Here is a 20047-nt window from a genome sequence, read left to right on the forward strand (position 1 = left end):
AGACAGGCATGTACCCAGAGAGAATGTCATGTGAGGACGGGAGGCAGAGCTCAGGGTGATGCACCCACAAGTCAGGGAATGCCAAAACTGGCCCACAAACCACCAGAAGCTGGGAAAGAGGCATGTAACAGGTTATACATCTCAGCCATCAGAGGAAATCAAACCTTCCAACACCTTGACCTCAGACTTCCAGGCTCCAAAACCATGAAACAAAGCATTTCTGTTGTTACAGCTGCCCAGTCTGTGGTCCTTTGTCACAGCTGCCTCAGGAAATGAATACCCTCCCTGACAAAGAAATTCTATCATGTTCTGGTCCTTCAACAATCTTCCCTAGGTTCTCTGGGAACCCTAAATCACTGACATAAGAGGCAAAGCAAGGTTCTCAGTTATCAAAAGGGACTGAGTAGGCAACATGGGGTGTACAGACAGTCCCTTAGGGTGGCCCAAGAAGATATAACATATTACTTCCTTTTAGATATATCACTTCCTTTTATTTTTTTTACTTCCTTTCAAATTCCCCTTTTGGTGTATATTTATCATGCACAAAATATTAGTACAGTAGTACATGTATGTGCTTTATAAATACATACGTGCACTTATACTAGGAGGTACACGTTTGAAATATTTTGATCGATAAGGGTGTGTGATCAAAGCAGTTCAGACACCACACTGTTCTAAGGAAGGGAGTCAATGCTGAAAAATTAGAAAAGGCAGTTCCTGTGGAGCAGGATTTAACATAGGAATCAGAAGAAAAGATTTTAAAACTCTATGGAGAATTCTTAAGGTTGTAAAATAAGATTCAATCAGCAAAGGATTGGAGACAAAAAGGTAGGTTTCTCTATTGCTCCTGAGGACTGCATTGGGATTATGACATCATCGCATATATCACAGTTTGTAATGTTTGGGCCTCCTTCAAGCCTCACCCCAAGGTGCCCCACATAAGGCCTGTCTACGGTGAGGTTGGCGAGAGTAAACGCGGCGTTCTATACAGAGTGGACTGGCAGGGGCTGAGCCGGCACCAGAACACAGGGCATCTTTCTCTTTAAGCCACTCCATCCTGAGAGTGACAGGTGAACTGCAGGTCAGAAGGAAGGAGGAGGGAGAGTGAGACAGAAAGAAGCAGGACTGCAGCCTCAGAGGGAGAGGCAGGTAAGCAGAGAAAAATACAGGGATAGGGCACCTGAGAAGCAGAGATAGAGACGGTGGGGTGGGAGGCACTGAACAAGGAGGCAGAAGAGCAGGGCGAAATCAGAGATAAATCCAACACTGTTAAAGATTGTGCAAACACTTGGTAATTTTGTCATACATCATAATTTCAAATATGCTTAGGGCTTTGCTTATACATGATCCCAATCTCTATTTTGTTCACTCACTTGAATAAACATCTATGCATCCCTTACATCTGGTATTTACACATTATATTATAAGTTCTAGAGAGGGCTGAGCCTCAGTCCTGGGAAAGCACATTGTTTTGGGGGGCCCTGGGGCACCAGTTTTCAAGTTGGGGAATGGGAAGCTCTGAGTGTCAGCTATTAAGCCACCCATGTGGGTGTCCTGGTGCTCTCTCCCAGGAAGCTGAGAACAGATGTTCTCTCTGCCCTGGTAACTGCCTTGATTCCAGGAGAGAGGAGAGAGAGTGAGCAAGGACTCTGGATGCCTCCCTTTCTCTCCTCCCAGTGTTACCATAGTATCTTGTTTCCTTGGTTACCAGTGGCCAAGGAAAGGACACTGGGCAAATGCAGGATTTTGATGGAGCTCTCTAAAGAGAGATGTCAGCAAGGACCTTGTCTCTTTTAAAAGAACACTCATTCTGAGAGGTTGCTAAGGAATGGGGGTGGGGAGGGGATTGGTGGGTCTCTGTGAAGTTGGAATTTAGAGATTTCATCTCACCCAACAGAAATGAGGGGCTTAAAAGATAAACTTGAGGAATCAAAGCCTGGGAGGCCTTACCCAGCTTTGTACATCGCTGGAGATCTGAAATGGGCAGGAAGGCCATGATGTTAATTAAGAAATGATTTCTGCAAATGCCCCTTTTAACTGCACCCAGCTTGGGCTAGCTTTGTAACTGTCCTACTATTTCCCCTTATAACTAAACACCCTTGGGGTATATGGGGATGTGCCACTTCTGCTGTGAGCATATGGCATCAGCCTTTAGGTGTCCCAAGAGGCCACAATAGACCTATAAACTCTTTTTCTGGATCTTCTTTTTGGACAGCTAAATGATGTGGAAGACAGCAGCCCTCAATTCTACTCTTCTGTTAAGAGTCAATCAAGATATCTCTTCCTCCAATAAGTTTGTCCTGACCTTTCCACCCAAGTTAGGTACCCTTCTTCAAGAGCCCAAAAAGCTACATCAACATTTTATCATTGCATTTACTGTTATTCACTAATGTATGATTACTAGTCTGTCTCCACTACCTGATTTTGAGTTTTCTCATTTTTATTTCTTTTTTCAAAGTGTTTTATTTTTGGAATGAGAGGTAGGTAACATGTAAAGGACTGGAAACCCCACCCTTTTAGACTAGAGTGAGGAGTTCAGACTCTAGTGCTGTGACGCAAATGCTCTGGAGGGCTAAGAGGCAGGACATTGATGTATCTGATGGGCCAGACTATGATGTTCATGTTGCTTCCTCTCATGTCTTTTTGTCACATTCTTAACAATTAGTCATGACAACCCCATACCTTAAATTTGTTACAAATCCACCACTAATAGAGAATGCTCCTGAGGAGCAGCCTTTCTCCTGTGTCCCCTCTTTCCCTTCACCACCCCATGCCATGGTCCAGAGGCAAGATCATGGGGCCATTGCCAGGGCTGGGTCTTGTGAGCTGCCCTGAGGATGTAGGCATCTGACTCCTTCCTCAGTCCTCAACTTTCCCTTGAGCAGCTCTCATGTGTCCAGCACCCAGCTGGAGGCTGGGTAGATGATGAGTAGACAATGAGCTCACTGCTGCCTGCTAGAGGGAGTTTGGTCTAGTTATGAAGTTAAGACTTGCCTGAAATGATTAATTAAGTGGTTTAAAGAAAGATCAAAATTTGCTGTCAGATTGAATGGCTTATAGGCAGCTAATGGCTATCGGAGCTCAGAGACCTGGTGATGTAGCAGACATGGATTTAGAGTTCCCACAGAGACCCAAAGCAGCTAGCTCCCTTGACAGAAGACTCCCAAATACACTGTAGTCCTGCCAAACCTGCTTGGAGAGAACAGACACTCTGGAGTAAACCCAGAAGAGGGTGTGATAGCAGCTGCCTCACTCAGAGCCAGCTGCCCCCATCACACATGCGTGATCACACATACACACATGCACACACACATGCAGACACACACACCTGCTTCTTTAATGCCTATGATCCTGGTAGAAGTGAAAAGTTCATGGCTGAACATTACCACCCTGACCTTTAAATGTCTGCAAGTAAATAGCAGAGAGGCAGGTGTAAGAGCGGGAACCCTCAGCCAGAATTTTGAAGTCCTGAAGACTGGCCCTGCACATTGTGCTACTGACCTGATTTTGGCATGTTCACAAAGCAACCTACCAGCCATTTAGCTGACCAGCATTTTAAAATGATTTTTAATTTTTTAATTTTAATTTTTTCCAGTTTTATAGAGATATAATTAACATACATCAGTGTATAAATTTAAGGTGTACAGCACAATGGTCTGACTTACATATGTTTTTAAATTATTACCACCATATATTTAGTTAACATCCATCACCTCAAATAGACATAATAAAAAGAAAAAACAAGAAGAAGAAAAAATATTCCTTGTGATGAGGGCTCTTAGGATTTACTCTCCTAACAATTTTCATATGTACCATACAGCTGTGATAACTATAGTTGTTGTGTTGTACATGACCTCCTCATACTTATTTATCTTATAGCTGGAAGTTTGTTCTTTTACACCACATTCCTCTTATTCTTCCTCCCTGCAACTCCTGCCTTTGGTAACCACAAATTTGATCACCTTTTCTAGGGCTTTGTTTTTTTTTCTTTTTTTACATCTAATATATAGGTGAGATTATACAGTCTTTGTGTTTCTCTGTCTGACTTATTTCATTTAGCAAAATGCCCTTAAGTTCCATCCGCATTGTTGCAAATGGCAGGATTTCCTTCTTCCTTACAGCTGAGTACTATTCTATTGTATATAAACACTACAACTTCTTTATCCATTCATCCATCAATGGACACTTACCAACCAGCATTTATTGAGTACCTGCTGTCTGCCTGGTGACAGTCTTCACCTGATATGTCTCTTCAAAGATCTTACAGCTAAGAAAGGTGATGTGTATATAGAATAATCACCAAGTGACAGTGAGGTGGTTAAGAGCTTGGCTCCAGAACTTGAAGCCCTGAATAAGAATCCCAACCCCACCTTTTACTTATAAGGTGTGAAAAACATAACAAAAACTTTCACCTCTCTATCTGGTAAATGAGTATAATAATAAAATCTTTCTTTTATGTTTATGTGAGGAAGAAATAGAGGTCCTGGCACTCAACAAATGTTAGCTTTTTTTACAGTATTGCTCAGTAACTTATTGCCATTCTTATTTATATTAGTAATAATAATTGTGTCTTTAAGAGACTGGGCCCCTAAAAAGTTGGAGAAATGTGTGTGGAATGATTTTTGGGCAGTGTTCTTAGGAGATAATACCTATAAGGAGGTGAGGGAAACAGGAGGGGGCAGGGGTGAAGCTGGTCTTATAGGGAGCTCTGGAGTAGGGTGATCCTTCAGAGTTGTCCCAATTAGAGGCAAGGAGGTGCCTTTGTACCACTGCATCAGCCAGTCACTGGCCATGGGACAGGCTTAACCCTGGGTGAGGCAGTTCTCTGCAGTTGAGGATGATCCCCAAAAGGGTACACCAGGAGTCTGCAGAAGCTGGGATTCCCAGCAGTCAAGGGTTGGATGTGTCCATCCCAACAATGGGATCTGGGCTAGGCACATAGAGTGTACTCAGCATAAAAGGGACCTTCTGTGTGACATACTGTGTTCCTTTTGGAGACTATAGCTTCCCCAAGATAAAATGAAAGTGTTTGAAGTTACTTCCAAGTCCAGCATTCTGTGGGCTGAAGGAGTCAGCGAAGGCTTCATGGAGGAGGAATGACTTAAACTTGGACTAAAGGATTGCCAGAGTTTGGCTAAGCAAAGCAAAGAAATGAGGGAAGATATCTGGGTAGAGTGGATTAGAGGGAGGACCCAGCCTGTGTTCTGTGTGGGGCAGCCCAGGTCACCTCAGTAAATTATTTTTGAATAAACAAATGAATAAAACTACAGACATGTTAAATGCTATAGAGGAAACAGAAAAACAAAACAAAACAAAACAAAATAGACCTTGGAGTCTGAAGACCTTAGTTCAAGTCCTAAATCTTCTACTTACTACCTGTGTGATCTTGATCTTGAGTTTTGATCTTTCTGTGCCTCAGTTTTCCTTGATGTAAATGGGGATAACAATATTTAGCCATTTACTGGGTTGTTATAAGGCTCAAATGAGGCAAGATAAGATGATAGATGTGAACATGCTTTATGTAAGTGATGTTAGGGGAGACCAGGTGAGTCAACCTTTCTCTCTGGGAGGGTCAGGAAGGCTTTCACAGAAGGAGGCGTCTGAGTTGGGTCTTGAAAAAGAATATGTTGAGAAGTAGAGATTAATTTTAGGCAGAGAATAGAGTGAACAAAAAGACAGGGATATTTGGCAACATAGAAAGAAATTTTATGAAGATCTCGGGAATTATTTTCTGGCAGGCCTGGCTTACAGATATCTTGGGGTTCCCCAGTTTCTGGTGGTCCTATCTTACCCCAATTCATTTTTAAATTATAACCCAGTTTGATTTCCTCACCTGCAGAATACATATCCCAGGCAGCTTTCTGAGAGGGTCCTCAGTGATCCCCTCTTAGATTGTACAATCTTGTGTCATCCCCCACTCTAGAGTGTGGGCTGAACCTAGGGGCTTCTTAATCAATAGAACACAGCAAATGTGATTGGGTGTCACTTCCAAGATTAGGGTTGATACCACACTCTCACTCTCTGCTTGGCTCTTCCTGCTCATTGCTCTGGCAAAACCAGCTGCTATATTGTGAGCCTCCCTGGGTAGAGGCCCACATGCTGGTGGGCAGGCAACAAGAAACCAAAGCCCCTGGTCCAACAGCCTAGAAGAATCCTGCCAACAACTACATGGGTGAGCTTGGAAGTGGATCTTTCCAAATAGAACCTTGAGATGACCACAGTCCTGGACTGACACCTGGATGTCAGCTTATGAGAGGCCCTGAGCCAGACTCAACACAGCTGTGTGTGATTCCTGACCCACAGACTGTGGGATAAGAAATGTTTGTGTTTCAAGCCACTATGATAATAGGTAACTACCATACCAAGGAAAGGCAGAGAGCACGTCACAGTTGGAGATCGGAAAGTGATATTCCTTTCAGTCCCTGGGAAAAAGAGAGGAAAATGGTAGTTACCCAGAGGATATCACAAGACATCCTAAAACCAGTGGGGAGGGGGCTTGCTCAAACACAGTGGGTAACCACCAGCTTAGGTTGCTAATTATGGACCACACTCAGAAGTAGATGAGTTTTGCTTTGCATACATAATGTTTGGAAATTGTTTTTGAGATGGTTGCTATGTTCAAGTTGTAGATTTCATATAAAAATCTAGATTTACAGCTTTTCTTGCAAAATGAGAAGAATTGACAACACTGTTCTGGGCAATACAATAGGGTGTGGCCTTGTTACAGGAGCAGGTAAGTGATTAGACAGGGTATATAGATAGATTCAGGTAAAGGCATGGGTCTAGTGTCAGGGAAACCAGCAAGGGGAGGTACTGCACTCCAGGGCAGTGGGGAGCTATAAGCACCCCAAGGTTGAAGGCACAAAGGGAGGGAGCAGTAACGGCAAGCCAGAGAGAATGGTTGTAGGAAAGGGCTCCCTGGTAAGGGATGTGGCCTCAACAGAACCACAACCAGCCTCAGGCAACCTGGCAGGAAAGAAGCTGGGGAACAGACATCTTATCTATTCCCCTCTCACCTTCTATATCAACTCCTGGGGCTTCTCATGTCTGAACCAGTGCTGCCCAATAGAACTTTCTGTGATGATGGTAACACTATATATCTGCACTGTTCAAAACCATAGCAACCAATCACTTGTGGCTATCGAGCACTTGAAATGTGACTAGCGTGACAGAGGAACTGAAATGTAAAATTTTAATTTCAAGTAATTTGAAATTAAATTTAAATAGCTACTTGTGATGCTTAATTTTGAGTCAGCTTGACCAGACTAAGAGATGCCCTGATAGCTGGTAAAACATTATTTCTGGGTGTGTCAATGAGAGTGTTTCCAAAGAGATTAACATTTGAATCAGTATCCTGAGTAGAGAATACCACCTCCCACCCTGTGCAGGTGAGCTTGAATAGAACAAAAAGGCAGAGAAAGAGTGAATTCACTCTTTGCATGTGATGGGGCATCCATCTTCTGCCCTTGGATATTGATGTGCCTGGCTTTTGGACTTAGCCTAGAACTTACACCATTGGCTCCCCTTGTTCTCAGGCCTTTGGACTTGGACTGAACTGCGCCACTATCTTTCCTGGGTCTCCAGCTTGCAGATGGCAGATCATAGGACTTCTTGGCCTCCATAACTGTGTGAGCCAATTCCTAGAATAAATCTCTGCTTATGTATATTTGTATATATCCTGCTGGTTCTTTTTCTCTGGAGGACTCTAATATGCAACACAGTGGCTGCTATGTTCTACAGCATTGGCCGAACCTTCTGAAAGAAACAGGGCCAGGGAGCCTTCAGATGCAGCCCATAAAAACTAGACTGCTGGGCACAGAATAGAGTGGAGAAAGGTGAGGAGGGGGCTGGAGGGGCAAACAGAAGTTGCCCAACAGTTACCTTTACCTGGGGCTGACACTGTGCCTGTCTGATGTTTTTTTGACACAAGTTCCCACCTGTGTGGGGATCATTCATTTATGTTACCTTCATAGCTCCTGTTGTGACCCAACCCCCCCCCCAAACTTGAAGAATAGAGTTACAGGTTGAATTATTTTCCCCCAGAACTCATATATCTTAACCCCCTCAGAATATGACCTTATTTGGTGATAGGGTCTTTATTGTGGTAACCAAGTTAAGATAACATCATCATGACTGGTGACCTTATAAAAATGGGAAACTTGGAAACAGACACACACAGAGGAAGACACGGGGAGAAGGCCATCTACAAATCAGACAGAGGTCAGGAACAGACCCTTCCCTCATGGTGCTCAGAAGGAAACAGCCCAGGGGACACCTTGACATCAGACTTCCAGCTCCCAGAATTGTGAGACAATACATTTCTGTTGTCGAAACTACCCAGTCTGTGGTCCTCTGTTGTGGCAGCTCTAGCAAACTCATATGCACATGAAGGTCCTTTCCCAAACCCTGGGATTGCAGGATTCTCTGTGCCCATTCCCCTAGGGCCAGGTGCGGAGGACTGTGGTGCTTGCTCATGGAGCAGAGGTCTGAAAATGCCACAGGGCAGGACATTTGAGGTGCCAGATCTCAGAAAGGTGTCATGCGACAACATGTCTGTGACAAGTTTTCAGGGCCCTATGATCCCCTGGAGACCACCATCTGGGCTGCATTCAGAGCCCCAGAGCTTTGCAAAGGCCATTGGCTGTGAGGTGCAGCTCTGTGGGCTGTGCCAGACTTGGCCATGAGGGAGGGGTGCCATGGTGCCTCTAGTTACTGTGGTGTTGCTTTCATAAGGTCTGACAAGTCCCCTCATAAGTACTCAACCTCCTGTCTGCCTAGATTAATTGGTCAGTAGTTGTGAGCTGCATGTACCAGCACGACTTACACCAAATTAGCATTTGAAAAATATTATTAAAATGGCAAGCAGACCACAAAAGAATATAAAGATGTGTATGCGTATTTGACTCCCCTTGGAAGCTATCTTCCCATCCCCTTCCCCTGTTCCACCCAGAGTCAGACAAGATTCTCCCTCCTGTAACAATGTTCACTAGACAGTGCTGGGGAGCTGGAGGTGTCCTTGCACCACAACAACACTTCTGCTCACTGGGGTTCCTGCAGGAGGGAGGTGTGCACACAGGAACAATGCTGGACCGACTGTGTGGTCTTATTTCATTAACAGCTGAGCGAGCTTCTGAAGGGCACTTTCTGAGACTTGTAACAGGGCACAGACTTAACAGCTCTGGAGCAAGGCAGAGCAAGTGTTTCCCTCACTTATGAAAGGAGTCTGGACATGGGCAGTCTAGGGCTAGTGTGGCGGCTATGCCATCACTAAGGTACCAGGCTCTGGGCTCTTTCTCTTCCACCAGCCTCTGCAGTGTGGTTTTCATCAAGATTGCCTTCAGTCCAGAAGGGTCCTGGGGCCCCCACTATCACAGCCACATTACCACCAGGAAGCAGAAGGGGAGGGTGGCAAAAGGGCATTTTGTCAGCTGTCACCTGCTCAAAGGAAGGGGGGGTGTCTCTACACCCCACGTGACATGTCTGTGGGAAGCCCACTGGCCATTGCGATCTGCAAGGAAGGTTAGGAAATAAGGGTCCTGCTGGCTGGGCACATTGACTCCAGAATAAAATTGGAGTCCCCTACTAAGGCAGAAGGGAGAATAGATATTGGGTGGGCAACTGGCCATCTGTGCCACAACCTAGACCAGCCCTGACCAGGTCAGCTGACCACATGGAGATAGGAGTTTAGGACGAGAGGAAGTAACTTTTGGATTTCTGATTATAAAAGTTTACTGTGGTCAACAGGACTTATCTGGGCAGGCAGATTATGGCTGCTTTTGTTTTTGTGTCTGTGCCTTTTTGTTCTGCCTCAATTACATGTTTTTATAAAGACAGATTATCCAAAAATTATTCAAAGGAAAGCCTCTTTTTAGGTAATAAAGTAGAATAGATGTCATTCCCCATGTACCCCCAAATATTTCCTTGTAGTAAATTTAGAACATACAGAAAAGTAGAAAGAAAAGAAAAAAACACTCAATAGTGCCACAGTGCAGAAATTAGCATTGCTAAAAGCTTGGTATATTTTAACTTGATCTTTTTCTTTGTATTTGCTTTTTAAATATCTATTATGCACTATGATATACTCAGAAGAACAATTCACGCTGTATAATGAGAATTTTCCCACATCCATAGATATACCTCTATAACACAGCACACAAGGTTGTATGTAGAGGGTTTCCTTATGTAGATCAACCACAATTGTTTGACTTAATTCTACTATTGTTGGAAAATTATTTGACCATAATTCGTTTTTGTTATTGTTGGAAACAATACTGCCTAGACTGTCCTCAAACACAAATCTTGGGGGACAGCATCAATTAATGTGCAAATACATTTCTAGAAGAAAAATCATAGTCAAAGTCATGTACATTTCCAAGGCAGGTGTAGCTGAAGCATCAAATTCTCCTTCAGAAAAGCCAGGCCAGTATTCATTCCCAAGACTGGTGTATGAGAATGCTAGGTTCTCTTAAGTTTGGGCTAAGCTATAAAAACAATCGACCAGTGTTTCAATTTAATAGGTTGGTTTAGTTAAGCCAAGGGTCAAGAAGAGAGTGAGAAGGTAGACCTACTGGAGGAACATTGTGCTCTGGGTCAGTCATCTGCAATAGCAAGTTGGTCATTCATGGGACTCCACAAAAGACATATCTGGCATAGGCCCTGCCCTCTGGCTCATGGCAAGGTGGGGAGGATGACAGTGCTCCAAAAATTGCAGGGGAGACCTAAGTCATTCAGGAGTGTGATTGAGGTGACCCAGGAGGGACAAAAGGGGGGGCTTAAGATAATTCTTGGTCATATCTTGATCAGTTGCAGCTACTGAGAGAATACCATAGCATGTGTGCCTAAAACATTTCAAAAACAACAAACATCTGTCTTTCACAGTTCTGGAGGCTGGAAGTCTGAGGTCAAGGTGCCATCATGTTCAGGTCTTAACAAGAACCCTCTTTCTGGTTTTCAGATGGCCATCTCTCTTGTATCCTCTTATGGCATAAGGAGAGAGAGAGAGAGAGAGAATAAGGTCTCTTGTGTGTCTTCTCATAAGGGCACTAATCTCATGTGGGGGCTTCATCTCATGACCTAATTACTTCCCCAAAACTTCATCTCCAAAATCTATCACACTGGAGATTTAAGTTTTAACATATAGATTTAGGGAGGTCACAGACATTTAGCTCATAGCAGGTCATAAGGATGCAGCTAGGGCCAGGTGAGTGTGTATGCACATGAGCTAGTGAGTGAGGTCTGGGACGAGGGAGCAGCAGGTGCAGGGTTCAGGAAGAAAGGTGTAGAGTCCTGATGTTGCCAGCATGGGAAGGTGTCATTACCCTGGGTGCATTTCCTGATCATGTTTCTTATTAACTATTAATTTGCATATCTCTGGACCTCTCATTATTAACCTGAAAAATGGGTACACTTGAAGAGAGCAGGCCTTCTCTGACTTCATTATGAGAGCAGATTGATATCCTGGAGGGAACATAAAGCAGGAGCTTAGACACACATGTGTTTCAGCCCCAGTAGCACATTTCAGTTTTGTGTCCCCACAAAGCCACTTAGTCTCTCCCTTCCTGTTTACTTTTCCATAAACTGGCTAAAAACAATACCAACTGCAGACCTCTTGTGTGCTAGAGATAATGTGCATATGGTGGTTGTAGTTTATCCCTGTCCCCACAAACATTTTCTGAGCACCTACATGCCTGGTGCCATCTGCAAAAAGACACAGCCTCTGTTCTTAGCTCTGCTCTAATGGAGAGAAAGGACACACAGGAGCAGCTGAGATGCAATGTCATACATGCAGAAATTGTTAGGACAGAGGCACCAGAGGCATCTCCCTTTGGGGAGGTGCTTGCCTGAAGGAGTCAGTGGAAGTTTCAATAGCTCTCAAAGAACTTTGAAAAGGTAATCTTCAGTATTAGTCTATGGAAGTCTTAAAAAAAAAAAGACTATTAAATTATTTTATTTGTATGACTGCCAATATCTTGATGGACCTTTCAAAAGTGGCAGTGAAATAAACCAGTCACAGAAGGACAAATCCTGCATGGTTTCACTTATACATAAGGGATATCTAACATAGTCAAATTCATAAAAGCAGAGAACAGAATGGTGATTGCCAGAGGCTGCAGACAAGGGGAAATGGGGAGATGTTCAATGACTATAAAATTTGAATTAAGCAAGATGAATAAGTTCTAGATATCTGTTGTACAACACAATGTCTATAGGTAATAATGCAATATTATGCACTTCAAAATTTGTTGAGAGGGTAGATCTCATGTTAAATGTTCATACCACAAATCAAAAACAAAAACAAAAATAAACCACAAAAGGACAAAAGGACACTTTGGAGGTATTGGATATGCCTATTCCCTTCATTGTGGTGGTGGTAACATAGATGTTTGCATATTTACAAACTCATCAAATTGTGCATATTAAATATGTGTAGCTCTTTGTAAAACAATTATACCTCAATATAGCTTTTTTAAATAATTTTTATACATATATTTTTCTTTTTTTTTCAATATATGAAACTTATTGTCAAATTGGTTTCCATACAACACCCAGTGCTCCTCCCAAAAGGTGCCCTCCTCGATACCCATCACCCATCCTCCCCTCCCTCCCACCCCCCATCAACCCTCAGTTTTTTCTGTTTTTAAGAGTCTCTTATGCTTTGGCTCTCTCCCACTCTAACCTCTTTTTTTTTTTTTCCTTCCCCTCCTCCATGGGTTTCTGTTAAGTTTCTCAGGATCCACATAAGAGTGAAAACATATGGTATCTGTCTTTCTCTGTATGGCTTATTTCACTTAGCATCACACTCTCCAGTTCCATCCATGTTGCTACAAAAGGCCATATTTTGTTCTTTCTCATTGCCATGTAGTACTCCATTATGTATATAAACCATAATTTCTTTATCCATTCATCAGTTGATGGACATTTAGGCTCTTTCATAATTTGGCTAGTGAGAGAGCTGAATATAGTCTTTTTTTTTTTTTTAAACAGAGAGTGAAAGAGAGAGCACGAGAGTGAGGGATGGAGAAGGAGAGAGAGAATCTTAAGCAAATTCCATGCCCAGTATGGAGCCCATTGTGAGGCTTAATCTCACGACCTTCAGATCATGACCTGAGCTGAAATCAAGAGTCAGTTGCTTAACTGACTGAGCCACCCAGGTGCCCCAAAGTTATTTTTTTTAATTGTTAAATTTTTTAAGTTTATTTATTTATTTATTTATTTAGAAAGAGAGAGAGACAGAGAGAGAATGGGAGAGGGGCAGAGAGAGAGGGAGAAAGAGAGAATCCCAAGCATGCTCCACACTGTCAGCATAGAACCCAATGGAGGACTCACACTCATGAAACATGAGATCATGACCTGAGCCAAAATCAGGAGTCAGACACTAAATCTACTGAGTCACCCAGTCACCCCATCCAAAAGCTGTTTTTCTTTTTCTTTTTTCGATTTTTGTTAATTTGTTTATTTTGTTTATTTATTTTTGGTGTGTCCAATATTTTATTTATTTACTTACTTATTTATCCTTATATTAAATATAATTTATTGTCAGATTGGTTTCTATACAATACCCAATGCTTATCCCAACAGATGCCTTCCTCAATGCCCATTATCCACTTTCCCCTCTCCCCTACCCCCCATCAACCCTCAGTTTTTTCTCAGTATTTAAGTCTCTTATGGTTTGCCTCCCTCCCTCTCTGTAACTTTTCCCCCCTTCCCCTCCCCCATGGTTCTCTGTTAAGTTTCTCAGGATCCACATATGAGTGAAAACATATGGTAACTGTCTTTCTCTGCCTGACTTGTTTCACTTAGCATAATACCATCCAGTTCCATCTATGTTGCTACAAATGGCCAGATTTCATTCTTTCTCATTGCCAGGTAGTATTCCATTGTATATATAAACCACATCTTCTTTATCCATTCATCAGTTGATGGACATTTAGGCTCTTTCCATAATTTGGCTATTGTTGAAAGTGCTGTTATAAACATAGGGGTACCAGCTGCTCTGGAAAACAGTGTGCAGGTTCCTCAAAAAATTAAAAATAGATCTACGCTATGACCCAGCAATAGCACTGCTAGGAATTTACCCAAGGGATACAGGAGTGCTGATGCATAGGGCCAAAGCTGTTTTTCAAAACAAGTAGTCTCAGTAAGACATTGTCCCTGCACCACATCTGGGAGAATTCTCAGTCTGAAGCAATGTTCCCTTCTGCTGCTCACACTGTTCCATGTGAGCCATCCTAAGATTTTCAGTCTTTTTTTTTTTTTTTTTTTTTTTTTTTTTTATGAGAAGAGGCTTTCCTTACACCCTGAGTGTCAGGAGTTCATAACTCTGACACTCTGGAAGAAATGCTAAGTGAATGCTAACTGTAAGTTAAGTGTAAAGGGACAGGTGTTACCTCTACCGAAGACAGTGGGGAGCCCAGAACAAAAGGGACAGAGAGCCAGAAGAATGGCCCAGGCCACTTGGATAATTCAAGGGTTTTCTCAGGCTTTGCTTTTACCTGAGCCAGGAACCAACGTTTCTTCCATTACTAATGCACTTAAACAGTTATGAAGACACAAGGGAAGGAAAGGGTCTTGTAATTTGCTTCAGGGTCAAGCTGTTTGCTCGGGTCCCTGGTTGTGGCTCCTGGGTGAATCCTTTCTGTTTCCTTCAGTTGTTGGGATAGACTCCTGGCCTGGATGTGGATGGATGTGGCTCAAATAAATGTATTTCAGTCAATTAAGGCAAAAACAGTGGATGTCTTCAGGACATAGATCTGAGCCTACTGGTCACAAGATGCAAACTCTTAGCCATGGATGGCTAGTAAGTTGGGATAATGTGGTCATATTGCCAAGGAAACCTGTTGGAGGTCACTTTTGGAAAGCTGCCTGCGGCTTAGGCTTGGGTGAGAAGTTTGTTGCTCCTGGTTTTCTTGGCAATGGGCAGAGTTCTGAGCACTTACTATGTGTCAGGCATTGGTTAAGCAATAGGAAGTAGGTACTCTTACTGCAAACTAGGCTGAGTGATTTGTCTCAGAAGATGGAGGAGGCAGGATTGGAACTCAGCTCTGTATATTTTCAAAGCCTATGCTGCTAAGTACAGCCCCAGGAGAACTCAGTTCTGGCTGGGATTCCCTGACTCTTGAATCAGAAGGAACCTCAAAGAAAATTTGGTTTTTGTTATGTGGGTCCCTTTGAGAGGCAGCCTGGCACCATGTGTGGGGTCTGGAGCCAAGCTGGTGGTGTGGAAGTCCTGACTGTGCCAGCTGAGGATTCCTGGGTCTGAGTGTGGTGGCATAAAGCCCAAATGGGCTGGCACAGAGGCCATAAGCTATTTTATTTACTCTAGTGGGGTAGGTTTCAGTCAAGCAGATCTGACTTGCAGGTACCAGCTGAGTGACGTGGGGCAGGTGTCTCCACATCCAGCCATCATCTGTAACATAGGTCTACTGATACAGCCCTGCCTCAGAGGGGATGAAAATTAAACTAGTCTATTCTTATCAAGTACTTAGAAAAAAATCTGGTGCCCAAACCTGTCAACATTACTTATCATATGGAAATATATGAATTCCCTAGTTTTCCAATTTTGGGACAGCTTAAAAGTCATTCCTTAAGCTTAGTTGACATGTCCAGCTTGATTGTGTAAGGGGCTTCTTGTTGGAGAGGGTTGGAGTGTGGTCAGAGGGAGGCTACAGACAAACGGTAGCCTTGCAGCCATGCAGTCAGCTCACACAGGAGACTGGGCTTCCAGAGTGTTCCTCCTGCTCCTGAGCCATGCCTGAGATTCAGGAGGCCGTGGTGGGGCTCTAACCCCACTCCCCAAACTGTGGGAGGCACCTATGACATTTCCCAGGTGCTGTCAGGATGCCTATGCCTTGCTGCTTCCTCCTGCCCAGCCAGCCTGAGGCTCTTTCTGCTTTTCTTTCTGTCTTTGATGATCTAAACTTTGGGGACCTGGGACCAGCTGAGTATCTGACTTCAGCCCCTACTTTGCTCTCCGTTTCACTGTTCTTTTTTTCTAATTTAAAAAAAATTTTAATGTTTGTTTATTTTTGAGAGAGACAGACAGTGTGAGTGGGGGAGAGGCAGAGTGAAAAGGAGACAGAATCCAGAGCAGCCTCCAGGCTCTGAGCAAGCTATCAACACAGAGCCTGACGCAGGGCTCGAACTCACAAACCAGGAGATCATAACCTGAACTGAAGTCAGATGCTTAACCAACTGAGCCACCCAGGTGCCCCTTAATTTTTTTTTTAATCTTTACTTATTTTTGAGAGAGAGAGAGAGAAAGAGACAGAGTGTGAGCAGGGGAGGAACAGAGGGAGAGGAAGACACTGAATCCAAAGCAGGTTCCAGGCTCTGAGCTGCCAGCACAGAGCCTGTTGTGGGGCTCGAACCCACAACCGCAAGTTCATGACCTGAGCCCAAGTCAATTGCTCAACAGACTGAGCAGCCATCTAGGTGCCCCTTAGTTTCACTGTTCTTATATGAAGTCATTCTGTTCCTGATTATGACAATAATTTTTTAAATAATAATTCAATGATGTTAACAACTAGCCCATATTGAAAATGTTCAGTAAGTCGGGCACCATGCTACACAGTCTGTGTGTCTTATCTCAGGCGACCCCCCCCAAAACACTGGTGATATTGTAATCCCCACTTTACAGATGAGGAAATGGACTCAGAGAAGAAACTTGCCCCAGATCACATGTGAGATTCAAACCCAAGTCCTTTGGACTGTGTGGTAGCTCTTAGCCACTATACTTAGCTACTTGGGGTTAGAAATTTGGAGACAGTCTTGCAGTGGGGAGTGAAGTGAGAGGTCAGGGTGGATTGAGGAGAAGTCAGGTACATGTTACTTATTCTTAATTTGAGGATGCTTTGATGGGCACCAGTGACAAAGGTCCCAGGGCAGTTTTGTTGACCTAGCAGGGTCCTGTCACTAATGCTTTGCTAACTACTGAGACCTCCGGATCAAGTCAGGGCCTAGCCAGCATCCAGCAAGTCAGCCAGGCATCTGGACCTGTGGTGCTTGGGAGAAGAGATGGGACAGACAGGCCTGGGTTTAGGAGTCTTAAACATGTACCATCTCCACCCAGGAAGAGACCCTGAAATCCAGATGGGCTGCCTCCCTCCAAGTGTGCAAACTCCCCACCCAAATTCTACAGGAAGGGACCTTTCAAGACATTTGCTCCATTTCTTTAGTTATAGACTCTGTGACCCAAGAAAAGGAAGGAACTTACCATTACTCGGCACAAGAGAGCTGAGGCCACCATTTATTGAGTGCTTCCTATATGCAAGACCTTTGCTCTGTGTTCTCCCTCCTTCTCTCATTTAACCCCTGCCATAGTGCTAAGTGGTTTTCCCCAGAACCTGGCATCATGACATCCAGATTAGGGTGGTTCACACTGTACCTCAGTGACTCCCTAACAACTGCTGCTTAAGGGCATGGGGCTGCTCCACCCCCACCTAAGAGGTGGGGTGCTTAACCAACATTCCTTGTCCATCAGAGGCAGCTGGCCACCCTTCCTTCCAGTGTCTACTCCAGCCACACTGGCTGGCTCCCAGGGCCTTGAACAGACCAAGATCTGTCTTTCCTCAGGGATTTCACACACGTGTCCCCCTCTGGAAAGCTCTCCTCACCATGCACATCGCCCTCCTCCCGCCTTGCCTGTCCATCTCCTGCACATCCTCAGGTCTCAGCTTACATGTCTTGCTCAAATAAATTTTTTCTAACCTCTCCTCCTCAAATGGGATCATTTTGTTTCTTCATAGCACATATCCCAATTTGAGAATTTAATTTTATTTGTGGGCCTATTTGCTGAACTCCTCCCCTCTGCTGAATGATGAAGTAATGGAGGTTAGTGGAATGGCTATTTTGTCCACTATAGAATACTTCTCACCAGCACGGTGCCGGGCACAAAGCAGAGCTCACCAGACATTTGTTGAATGATGGATGGTCAGAATGGGCTGAACATGAGTCACTTAAAAATCTCCATCTCTACCACTAGTTTTTGGAGTTCAGACTTTAAATACAAAGGTTATGGAAGAAAACTGCTGAACTTTCTAAAATATTGATCAAAGTAGCTAGAAATCAAAATCAGATTTGGGGGTCTAAATGGTACATTGACTTGTAGCTGTCAAAGGCTATCAGGGATGCAGAACTTGATGCGAGAGAATGTGAGTGACAGCTCAATGAGAAACAGGCAAACTGGGGCTGCCTCCAAGTTTGAGATCATCCTCAGGGGAAAAAAGTTGTGCTTCTAAGTTGTGTTAATTGGTAGAAAAACTCAATCTGCGAACAAGATTTGAAGGGCGGGCACACAATTTTTTTTTTCTGGGTGAAGGGACAGTTGTGTAAGTTTGCAGGGATACAGCTACACTGGACCATCGGGAGCTGTTGGCAAGCTCCTGCACAATGGAAAGCTGTGTAGTGCAGCCATTAGCTCCGTTATGATCCTCATTTATGATTTTATTTACTTAATAATTCAGTCTTTCGTGTCATGAATTTTTGAGAGAGACATTCAATTAGGAATTATGACTGCAGTTTAGAGAAATATATCTCCTTATTGGTGAGGTGGGTGCCAACTTTCTTTTATGGGTGCACCTGGATGCATTCCAGAACATTTGGAGGAAACAAATTTTAGCACTTCTCCCTTTCTCCCTCAAAGCTTGGGAGTTGTGCCAGTTAGAAAAACCTTCCTGTGTCCTCTCAATTCTAGGTGTAGTGTTACATTGGTAGCAGGCAGAAAGGGCAGGGGTGCTCTGGTGACATCTCCCAACTAGTTCACCTGGACAGATATTTCCTAAAATCCTACCACATCCAACTTCTTCCTTGGACCACATGCAGGTGTGAATTTTTCTCCATTTAATGAGTCTTTCTCCCAAATGACACTCTCATTCTGATGTTTGCTTCTAATACTTCCCATCTCATCAGACTCAGAGTTCATCCTAAACTTTCCCACAGGAATACTCACAACCTCCTCCAAAACCCCCAATTTTCCATCTGGAATGTGTTACATTAGTGTTCCTTGGTTATAAGTAATGGGAATGTACTCTGTCTAACAAGCAGAAAAAGAATTTGTTAGTGACACATTGTCATTGAAAAGCTGAAGACATAGGTTGAGAAGGTGAAAAAATAAGGCACTGAGGTGGCAAGAAAGCTGGACCATCTCTCCAGTCAAGGCAAATGAGCACCAACTTTTGTATCACTCATCTTAACATGGAAGATTGAGGGGAGAACATCTGATTGGCTAAGCCTAAGAAGCAGAAGCCAGGGCACTTTTATTGATAGTCCCATCAGACTGTGTACAATGGGAGAGGTGGTTTCCCTCAAACAGAATAGGGTGTCATTGTCTAAAGAAGAAGGAACACATCTAGGAAGGCAGGCAAAGTCAACACAAGTCTGGTAAAATTGGGAGGGATTTGGACACTAGGCCACCCAAAGAGTGGCTGGAGGAGTTGAAGGCCATTAGCCTAGAGACAAGAAGATTTGGTATTGGAATTCAGCTTTGAATTCTTGAAGAGTGCTTGAAAAAAATATTTTTTCTCCTTCCTTATAATGCTGTCATGGAGGTAGGGTTATTATCCCCATTTTATTGATGAGGAGACTAATAATCACAAAAATTGAGTAGTTTGCACAAAGTCACATTATAAGAGGGCAAAGCTGGTTCAAACCCAAATTTTTTTGACTCTCAAACCCATGCTGAATGCTTCTTTTTGACTCAGTGAGGACAGGTTAAAAGGAGTGGATAGAATAGATAGAAAAATCAGGCAAAACTTGGGTAAATATCAGGGAGAACTTCTCTTGTGTTGTTATTGTTTTAAACAGAGTTTTCTAGCAGTGTTCTTTAGAAATAGTGATCTTACTGGGATGGATAATTGCCATTTTTGTTTCTCAGTTCTATCCTTTCCTTCTTTTGGTAATCATGGGCCAGTTTTACTTTGCAGATGTCTTCAGGAATCTCCTTGCTGGGTGGGCATTTGAGTTTGTATCCCTCATGGGGGTTTACAGTAGCTAATGTTTTTAAGCACTTATTTTCCAGGCACTACTTCTGAGTTTTTTCATCAGTCAACTC

At 43.4% G+C, this 20047-nt stretch overlaps 1 long non-coding RNA gene across 1 annotated transcript in view; it reads left to right on the plus strand.

Moving 5' to 3' along the window:
• Positions 1–930: 930 nt before the first annotated feature.
• The window catches only part of LOC121045257 (uncharacterized), a 47303-nt gene continuing 28186 nt past the window's right edge, over positions 931–20047 (plus strand). Inside the window, exon 1 of the long non-coding RNA XR_005797659.1 lies at positions 931–1149. This is a non-coding gene — a long non-coding RNA (uncharacterized LOC121045257). The remainder of the gene's footprint in view (positions 1150–20047) is intronic.

The sequence above is a fragment of the Herpailurus yagouaroundi genome, unplaced genomic scaffold (assembly GCF_014898765.1).
Source record: "Herpailurus yagouaroundi ecotype Mexico unplaced genomic scaffold, PumYag 190, whole genome shotgun sequence".
Taxonomy (NCBI): Eukaryota; Metazoa; Chordata; class Mammalia; order Carnivora; family Felidae; genus Herpailurus; species Herpailurus yagouaroundi.